Source organism: Panulirus ornatus, chromosome 20 (assembly GCF_036320965.1).
Source record: "Panulirus ornatus isolate Po-2019 chromosome 20, ASM3632096v1, whole genome shotgun sequence".
NCBI lineage: Eukaryota > Metazoa > Arthropoda > Malacostraca > Decapoda > Palinuridae > Panulirus > Panulirus ornatus.
Window position 1 is genome coordinate 56,126,970 of NC_092243.1, and position 10,899 is coordinate 56,137,868.

Below are 10,899 nucleotides of genomic sequence, written 5' to 3' on the forward strand. Positions count from 1 at the left end.
TATCATTATTATTATTATGATTATTATCATTATTATTATTATTATTATTATCATTATTATTATCATTGTCATAATTATTATCATTATTATAATTATCATTATCATTATCATTATTGTTATTATTATCATTATCATTATTATTATTATCATTATTATTATTATCATTATTATTATTATCATTATTATTATTATCATTATTATTATTATTATCATTACTATTATTATCATTGTTATTATCATAATTGTTATTATCATCATTATCGTTACTATTATTATATCATTATTTTTATCATTATTATTACTATCATTGATATTACTATTCTTATCATTATTGTTATCATTATTAATGTTATTTCTATCATTATTCATATCATTATTATTATCATCATTATCATCATTATTATTATTATTATCATTATTATTATCATTATTATTATTATCATTATTATCATTATTATTACACACGAACGATTAAGTTGTGTGGCAGTGGTGAATGTTCAAGGGACGGGGTCCCGAGAGTGTAGAGTTGACTCCTCGTATTGTTCAGACACGTAATCATATGCACACAAGTGCTGTTGAATAGACACTATCCTCTCTCTCTCTCTCTCTCTCTCTCTCTCTCTCTCTCTCTCTCTCTCTCTCTCTCTCTCTCTCTCTCTCTCTCTCTCTCTCTCTCTATCTATCTATCTATCTATCTATCTATCTATCTATCTATTTTTCTATTTACCTATCTATCTATCTATCTATCTATCTATCTGTCTATCTATCTCTCTATCTATCTATTTAATGTCTCTTCTGTTACTATATGTAAGGTATGTAAACCATTTCTTTTCCCAGTTGACCTGGAATAAAGTGAGACCTCCTTAATCAGTTCCCACTAGGGTTAAATCTATCCTCATCTCCTCTCCTCAGTTCCCACTTGACCTGGGGTTAACTAGGCCTCATCTTCTCTCTCCTCAGGTGACCTGGGAGGCTACATGGGCCTGTTCCTCGGCTGCAGCAGCATTACCGTGTTCGAGTTCCTCGTGTTCTGCTCCTTACTGGTGTTCTCCTGGCTCAAAACCCTCCTTAAGAAGGCATTCTCTCCAGATAACCAGAAGAAGCATTCATCAGGTTACAAGAAAGGGGTTCCTCCAACTGGTCGACAAGTTAAGGTTATGCCAGTTCTTCGCAAAGGTCGGCAGGTTAAGCCTCTTCCTCCGAGATCAAGAGACCCAATCCAGCCTTCATGGTAGATGGTTCTAACTTCTAGTAAGTGGACCTTGTCTCCCACTACAGTAGATGGTTCTAACTTCTAGTAAGTGGACCTTGTCTCCCACTACAGTAGATGGTTCTAACTTCTAGTAAGTGGACCTTGTCTCCCACTACAGTAGATGGTTCTAACTTCTAGTAAGTGGACCTTGTCTCCCACTACAGTAGATGGTTCTAACCTCTAGTAAGTGGACCTTATCTCCCACTACAGTGGATGGCTCTAACTTCATCAGTAAGTGGGCCCTCTCTTCCACTACAGTAGATGGTTCTAACCTCACCAATAAGTGAACCCTCTCTTCCACTACAGTAGATGGTTCTAACTTCATCAGTAAGTGGACCTTATCTCCCACTACAGTAGATGGTTCTAACTTCATCAGTAAGTGGGCCCTCTCTTCCACTACAATAGATGGTTCTAACCTCACTAATAAGTGAACCCTCTCTTCCACTACAGTAGATGGCTCTAACTTCACCAATAAGTGAACCCTCTCTTCCACTACAGTAGATGGTTCTAACTTCACCAGTAAGTGGACCTTATTTCCCACTGCAGTAATAGTTTTAAGCAAGGCACCACACACAGTAGAACTGGATTCATTCTTATAGCCACATTACGAGAACAGCATCTTTTTTGTCACAGGAAATTACATCTGAAACAACAGAAAATGGTTCTTGTGCCACCTGACATTGGAGTAAATAGTTCTTGTGCCACCTGACATTGGAGTAAATGGTTCTTGTGCCACCTGACACTGGAGTAAATAGTTCTTGTGCCACCTGACATTGGAGTAAATAGTTCTTGTGCCACCTGACATTGGAGTAAATAGTTCTTGTGCCACCTGACATTGGAGTAAATAGTTCTTGTGCCACCTGATACCAGAATGCAAGGCTCTTGCGTCACCCGATACCACAGTGAAAGGTTCTTTTACCACCTAGCACCGATGTAAATGGTTCTTCTGCCACAGGAAACCAAAGTATATGGCTTTTATATCACCTGAAACTAGAGTAAACAGGTCTTGGGCTATCTGAAACCACTGCAAAGGTCTCTTATGCAATCTCGAAGCACAGCAAACGCCTCATGTCATCTTATGATAATACGTTTTGCCAAGGCAAGTAGCACAAGATAGTTCAAAACATTGCATTAATCAGGGCAGTAAACGGCACCTGTATTCTACACTAAATAGCAACTCCAGCTGGAATGAATGTTTCATTCCTAGCACAGTCAATCAGCTCTTTCAGTTGAGAAATGGTCTCTATCATCACAGTAAATGGCCTTTGTTAATAAAGTATTTTACAAGCCTTACCCTAATATATTGCCTCATTACCTGAAGCCAATGTCCTTTTCTACCACAACAAAAGGTTCAATCCTCGAGAAGAATGCGAAACTTTGTCTTTACAGATGTCCCGTCCTTTTTTCACATCAGATGTCTCTTCCAGTCAAAGTGAAATGATATATCTCGCCGTAGTGAATTATAACATCTTAGTACAATACTAAATGGCTTTCTCTACAAATTGAAAGTCCTTTCTCACTACAGTAATTGGGCCTGATTATCAACCCAGTAAATGATCCTGATGAATATAGAAAATGGCCCTTCTTAATACAGTGGATACAGGAAATGGTCCTTCTCGCTACAGTTAAATGGACCTTCTTATCTTGCTACATACAACGGCCCTTTGGTGACAATACAAGACCCTTACCATATACAAATGACGACAGAAAAAGTACCAGAAAGTAAAAGGTGAAAAAGAGATAAGGAAAGGAAAATAGGGGAGAGATGGAAAGTGAATGATTGAAGAAATGACAGAAAACTGGAATACATGTAGGAGAGGAACAAACAGGACAAAAAATAATGAAAAAGGGTAAATAGAGCGTGTAAAAGAAGAAAGTTAGTCAAAAGAATTTGAATAAAGAAGAGAATTCTATACAAAAATGAGGAAAGCATACAAACAAAAACATAAACAGACAAAGAACAATAGACTTTGAGTAATGTAAGGATACGAAGCAAAGATGAGCCGCTGAGACAGATAAACAAGAAATAGTATGGAAGCGAAAAGTATGAAAAAGTTAAGTGTGATGAAGAGAATTTAGTGATAAGGAGAAGAGTTAGAGAAAAATAAAACAGTGAAAGGAAAGAAAGTAGGATAGATACAATTTTTACAAGAAAATAACAAAGAAAATGATTGATGACTAAGGGAGTGTTTTGAAACAGTATAATTAAGACAAATGACTGAGGAACTCTACTGCATATTGAAATTGCGGAGGGAGAGATGTGAGGAAGGGAGGCGACTCATGTGGGAAAATGATTAATGAACAGAAGTAATCACCGAAGAACCATTGATGAAAAGCAGTCTAATGATAGAGAAAAGTTAATGAAAGAACATTAAAGTGTAGATGACTGAAGGAAATGTGAAGACAACGACGAGCTATAAAGAAAGAAATGAAGAAACTGAGATACAGAAAGTAAATTCTGGATTGTAATTTAGCTTTAGGTAATCATGGTAAGAAAAGTGAAGGTAAGATAATCAGATGATCTTGTGAGTATGTAATAAATCAACAGCCACCTGAGAATGATGATGGAGAAAAAAAATGCTGAAACTTTAATGTTGAGATCATTCATCATAACACTTACTTGTAGGATACTTGTATGAGTAGCAGACTAACATTTCATATTACAGTTTCAGCTTAAACATTTTCAGGATGTTGAAGTTACTCTCGTCTGTAGGACTCTCTTTAAAATCCTTTGTTAATATTAACACAAACTATACTGGAGTTAGTCTTGGTGGGGGAAAAAATGGAGGAGCAAAGTAATTGTAGATGAATTAGAATATTGACATAAGTGTTGTGAAAATTGTAAAGATATTGTGCATTGATTGCATTATGTAAAATTCATATCTATCTATGAGTGTGTAATGTCAAGAAAGATTGTTTTGGCAGTACTTTAGGAATTGTGAAGATGTTTTGAAGTGTAAACTATAACTCTTTTCTTCATTTATGTAAGACAAGGAGAGAAATTCTATGAAACTATCATTAGATTAGATAAGGATCTCTAACTTCTTGAGTACGACGGTGCGAGGCTTGGGTATGGCAGACTAGCATTTGAAAGCCTAGTCTCTGACCATATCGCAGGCTAAGACATCATAACCAAGTACGTTTCCGTCATGCACAAGGGGTTTAGCACTATGGATAAGCACAGTAAATAAGTTGTTGTGGCTAGCTAAACCAGATACAATCTTACACTGGATAGCAATGATGTAAATCTTCTCTCTCTGGGAGAAATTGGCTCTAGTATTTGAGCATTTTGTGGTAAGTGAGATTTCAAAGGTATACCAGTTAACTTCTTTACGACAGACCACTGATTTCTATGTTTCTGTTATATTCTTTAACATACCATGTTGCAGTAAGGTTGGATAAGACATGGGGAACTGGTCAGTGTTGATCCTTGACTCTAAGGAACTATAGGTACAATATGCAAACTAACATTGCGAATATCAAAAGAAATGATATCATTACATTTATGAAGATATATGAACGCCAAAGATTAACTCCCTTCTAAACAGCTTAAAACTAGTTATTTCAATGTTCTCCAATTATCCAGAGAGAACAGAGGAACTGAGGATTTGACTCAAAACCTAGTCACTGAAATAGCGATGTAATTTTTATAATATAAGGCAAAAGAACATTGGAGGAACTGTTGCAGAGGAACTTTGCACGGCCAAGTTGTTTTACGTGGATCATTCTTGTTGCCTCAGAGGTTGCACTGAAAACTGTCCTTGTCCTTTCCTGGTGCCGTTGTGTTTACATAGAAAATCATCCGTGTATTTTTTTTTTTTTTTTTTTGCTCCTGAAATTTTGGAGTAATATTGTTTTTTTTTACATTTCTCTATAATTTCCAGATGTAACCACGAAAACAGTAAAACTTTGCGCATGTTTTCTAACTCATTTTCTTTCGTATCTTGTGGCTGATAGTGTTTTAGCAACCTGTTCACTACTGTGACGTCCATATGATGGAAGAGTTCGATGTCATCAGTTTTGTGACTTGTTTTTAATCTTTGCTATTCCATCGGTGTGTCCTCTTCGTCGACATAGCTCAAGTGAGCACTGGTTGTGACACACGATTTTTTGAGGCATTGAAGACGAGAGAGCTACTGTATCTGATTCACTGTGTGGTATCATACATACCAGGGAACTTGTAAACTAGGATCACAGACTTTACTGTCCATCCATTTTATGCAAAGACACGCCACAGCGATCCGATCTGCAATCTGTCCAGCCACGTCTGAGCTATTATTTCTCAGGCAAGAGATCAGAAAGATTGAAGCTCCAGCGGATTACACCATTTCCAGCAGTGATTGTCTGATGTTGCAGCACCAGCTTTATTCGTCTCTTATATTCACGGTCATTGATTTCGGGCATCTGTGGATTTTCATTTAGGTATGTGGGCAGAAGTGGTAAGATGGTCACGCCATGTTTATTGTATCCCAGTCACATGGATTAAGTGACCAGTTGACTTTTGTAAGACGCTTGTGTTTTCAAACACATGAAAATATCTATGATCATGTTGGTTGTATTTTAAGCAGCCGGCTGATTATGTCAAACTAACAGCTTATCAGAAACGTCAGTAGCTAACAGTATCCACGTTTCTTATCAAGTGAAGTGGGTTCAAGTCTATTTCCTGTGAAGTTAGGAGCTGGAATGCTTAAGATTTTACTCCCATGTGGCTCTGTAGAAGTTTCTGTGGTACTTGAAGTGTATGATACGTCGTCATAGCCAGAGTCATTCTCCTCAACTATCTCCACTGTTGGTAGACAAACGATATCTTTGAACCTCGCAATAATACAGGGAAACTCTGATATGTTAGCTTTCATTATGATGATGATAATATACAATAACAATTATGATACCGATAATGATATTAACGTTTACCTGTACGTATGCCCTCCTACCTTAACTGCATTGTTTGTGAGTTTTTGATATCCTCCACTATCACAAACAGCTTCGAAGGGACCCAATAGTATTCTGCTGTTTAAATTCCGTTGTATTCCCTTGTATATCTACTTCCATATCTATCGAATGAGTCTCTAATTCTTTCTTCACTCTCGGGTTCCTGTGACTCGCGAAATCGCCGGAAATACACGGCCCTGAAACTTCATTTTCCACAGACATCAGAAAGAAGATCAGGTGTCAGATGTAAACGTCCTTGGTGTATCTTCACTTTCGCTTACATACCAACGAGTGGTAATGCATTACAGAGACTTGGCAGATCAGCTGATGATTAATGTTACACAGATCAATGATTATTTGATGGTAGCAATCAAGCGAAGGTAATCATCTTGTAGAAACAAGATCGATTTTTAGGTTTTGATTTGATGAAAATCTATCAACGCTGCCATGGTCTGTGTCGTCCTTCCGGATGTTCAGCCGAAGCTGATGTGTAGAGCGGTGACCTGGGTGAGGGTGTGGTGTGTGTGTGTGTGTGTGTGTGTAGTGTGTGGTGCTCCTCAGTCATCTTCTCACTTACTTTGTCGACTGTACAGTTAGTGACGAAAGTCCTCATGAATATAAATCATTATGATTATAGAAAGATTATAAAGTGAAATAGGGAGAAAGGCTGAAAAAAAGAATAAGGCTTTAAAGTTCTGAAGAAATTAGAGAAAACTTGCCATTTAAAGAGAGGGTGGATCACAGCCGTTAGGAAGGACGCAAAATGGTGGGAAGTTCAACGTTATAACTGTAAACGGAAGGAAATAGACTGGCTTCATGTCGCCAAAGATCAGTGGTTGAAAGCAGGGTACAGCGTTTTGCCAGCCGATCGGCAGAGAAAAGCAGCAGAGGGTTGGTTGTGTAGTGTTCAGTCATACGACGCGACTTCCACCAACCAAACTTCAACCTTTGTAGTTGTCCCACATTTGCCGGGTTTTGTTCCTCGACCGTCAGTTGTAGCGATCCCTCTAAAGCTAATCTGTCTGCGGCACAGTTTCCGTATGCATCAACGAGACCGGTCGCCTGGAGAGCATTTACAGACATATTCCATTGGTTCATGTGGCACCATACAAACTCCATGGCGGCAATCATGCTGCAGGTAGGGCTCTGTTTCTAGTAGTACCGAGAGGCCTAACTCACAGTATCGGCCACTCCATTCACCTGAACACTTGCACTCATGATCTCCAACACCATCAACACACTTGTCCTCCAGTCTGACACATGTGATTGACACAGTCATCTAGATTCTCATTTCACTTGTTACCAGACCATCCAAGGCTGGTCTGGCACTCATATCCTGTCCCATGGTCAACACAACTGGCACCATTTTCTTTTCACAGTACTCGCCAGTGTAACCAGCTGCACAAGTACGGAAGTATGAACTCATGTCATCTGCACATTTTGCACCGTTAATACACTTGTTGCCAGGATAGTCATCAATGTTTACTTCACAACGGCTCCCTTCAAACCCAGCGGGATAGTGACATGCATATCATCCTGTTTCAAACACTTTGCAAGTGCCTCCATTATGACAGGGATTACCATAGCATGCATCACTTCTGTACTGACACTCAGATCCGTGGAAACCTACACTGCAACGGCATTCATACTGCTGGCCTGGGCTTGATCTGCAAATGCCTCCATTTTGGCATGGTCGAGTGTGATACAAGTCACGCAAGATCTCATCAGGCACTCTTTCTGAGCAAATGAACATCTCAGGTGGTGTTGTCAGAACGAGTTTGTCCCTCATTGCCCTTGGATTAGCACAACGGGTAATCTCTGGTTCCATACAGTCACCTTCCGCTCACTTGGCCAGCCATGCGAATGAATAGTCACAATAAAGTGGGTTAGCTCCAAGAGCTTTGTGAGTTATGGTATCTAGATCTCTGAAGGTTCCCTCAGGGATAAAGGATACGTCATTGCCATGCAGAGAAAAAATCCTTAGTGCCTTGAGTCCAAGAAGGGAATCCCTCTCCATACATCCGAGCTTCTTGTATGCCACAATCAAAGTAGACAACAGTGTGAGCTCTGAAAATGTCTTGTTGGAAAGGATTATGATCTGATTGTTGCTCAGGTCGAGTCTTCGAAGAACCTTTAGATGTTTCAAGCGCTCTGGATCAATTGTGTTGATCTCATTCACATCCAGGTACAATTCGGTGGTATCAGGTGGGATGCCTCTGGGAATTTGTGTGAGAGGAGCCCTGGAGCAGCGGACAATTGTGCCCTGACACTGACAGTCTGGTGGACAGAACAGTGATCCACTGCAGTCCTCTGTAGTGCTGTCTTCACGCGGGCAGGTGATAGGAACACCCCTGAGTGATGCTGGAAGATGGCAGTTAGGAGCAACCAATTCCTCATGCTGAAGTACCCATTCAGCTAACCATGAGGCTCGACAATCACAGTTTAGTGGGTTGGATGGCATATCCAGATTTAACTAAGTAAATGCTCCATGATCTTTCTGGTGAGGCAAGAAATGTGGTTTCCTGCCATCTCAACTAGGTCAGGGCATGGAGTCTTCGCGTTACGCTCTCACGCATCTGTACCAATTTGTTGTGGGACACTTGAGAATGGAATTAATAGCACTTTGAACCTTCGTGTCTACGTCATCTTTGGATTACATCTAGGTCGGCCCGCCTCAGGACCGTCCCCAACCTGTTTCCTTATAGTTATATTCAGATGGAAAAAGGTTAGTAACAGTGGCGCTAGTGTGACAAGGACAGATTTGCAAGAGGTCACTTCCCAAGGGGTTGTTGTACGTATCCCATGTGATGTCGTTTAGTATACCTGGGGATGACTAAGATGGGATATGTCTAATTATGTTTCCTGACGATTATCTACATGAGCTCTTCTGCTGTCGTTTACACGAGAGAAGTTAGGAGTGATTATAGAATTTTCCATTTGTTTACCTCGAGAGTCTGGCCGCATGCTTCGCCACTTGTGTAAAGTGAGTTGACCACATCATCAAGCGCATCAGAACCTGGACAGTACAGTGAATTGAACAAATGGCCAGGTACGTGCCTTCAAACTCTGCGTGCGATAGTGTAGAATTTAAAGTTACTGCTGCGTGATGTAAGCTTTGATAGACATAGGTACCTAACCCGTTACCTTCATCTCTTCTGTATTGGCAATTGCTTTCTAGAAAAAAAATCAAACAGTCTTTAACTGTGTTGTTTACATGGCAAGCAACACTGACGGTTGTGCTTGCTACTAAGACCAATACAGTTCCACTCCACTATACTGAATGCGTTAGCGTAAGAGTGATATAACCTGTCAGCCTAACTGAGTCATATTCTGGATATAGACAAGTCCTTACAATAACGTGACTGGCCCTTGATTGTGGATGAATGGAATAAACTGAATGAGGAAGGAGTGAAAGCGCTCAGCATAAAGAAGTTTAAGAGGCTGAAAGATGGTAGAGAATGTTCAAGAGATGGTGGAATGTAGGCCCACAAGTACCAAACTCACTTCCCGTACAGTTCATATGGTATACGTGATTAGAATAGATAAATCCGCAGTGCCCAGGAAGGCAGCCGCGTCCACTGGTCGGGACCATAGGCCATAAAGTGTGGTAATTTTGTATGTGTTTGTATGTGGAGAGAAAGCGGGGCATCTGAGGCGTAAATGTTCGGTGTCTTCCTTGTGGTAGTTGTATCTTGGGTTTGAGAAATTCCTGGGCATTGGTACGGCGATGTTTGTATTAATGTCGGGATGGGAGACGTCCAGAGCATAGACGGGAGAGTGTGACTCGAGCATATCTGGGAAATGTGATTCCAGGTGGATGGATGATGTCCGGTGAGGCGGTGTGTGCTCAAGACTAAGTTGGTAGAGTGGTTGTCGTGTCGTGTCTTTTCAGTGCGTTTGTGTTTTGTCAGTGTTACGCTTGCTGAAGTTTGGGAAGGATATGTGAGGAGAAGTTGGTGGTTCAGTGATATAGTACATGAAGCGCGCACTTACGTGCTACTTACGTGATACACTAGATGTCCTCACCGTGAAAGGTGTCGATCCCTGGCAGCTTTGTGTGACGTACTGGAGCGTTGATCACTCACCTACCAACAACACCCACAATGGTGGATGCTCTGTTAACGTTCCCGTCTGTCACACAGAGTAACAAAGGTTCAAATCCTTGCCTTTGGAGGACACACACACACACACACACACACACACACACACACACACATACACACATATATAGCTCAAAAATATCTATACAGTTGTGTACGATACAACAGTCAACTGACTTTACCCCTTAGTGACTTTAGCTCATATGGGTGAAGCACTAAATGCGAGAGTGTAGAGTTGGAAACCGCAGAATGTTCATGAAATGGAAGGGCACAACACAGACGTATTAACAGTACTTGATAGACAGAGATCTACGTCACAAAGTTTGCAGAAGTGTAACAGGCAGATTGAGGACTTCGTAAATAACAACGGGTTTCAGTTCGAACACCTGCGGGATTCATTTTCCCGTGAATTCTGTTCTGTGTCAAGTGCCGTTAGATATATCATCAACAATATCCCTACTTTTAGGCTGCGTTGGACACACACACACACACACACACACACACACACATATATATATATATATATATATATATATATATATATATATATATATATATATATATATATATATATATATATATTTTTTTTTTTTTTTTTTTTTTTTTTATACTTTG

The 10,899-nt window shown here is 39.9% G+C and overlaps 1 pseudogene; it reads right to left on the bottom strand.

Annotated features, from left to right (window-relative positions):
- Window positions 1–7,229: 7,229 nt before the first annotated feature.
- LOC139755750 (protein slit-like) lies at window positions 7,230–9,148 on the bottom strand (annotated as a pseudogene).
- Window positions 9,149–10,899: the final 1,751 nt, after the last annotated feature.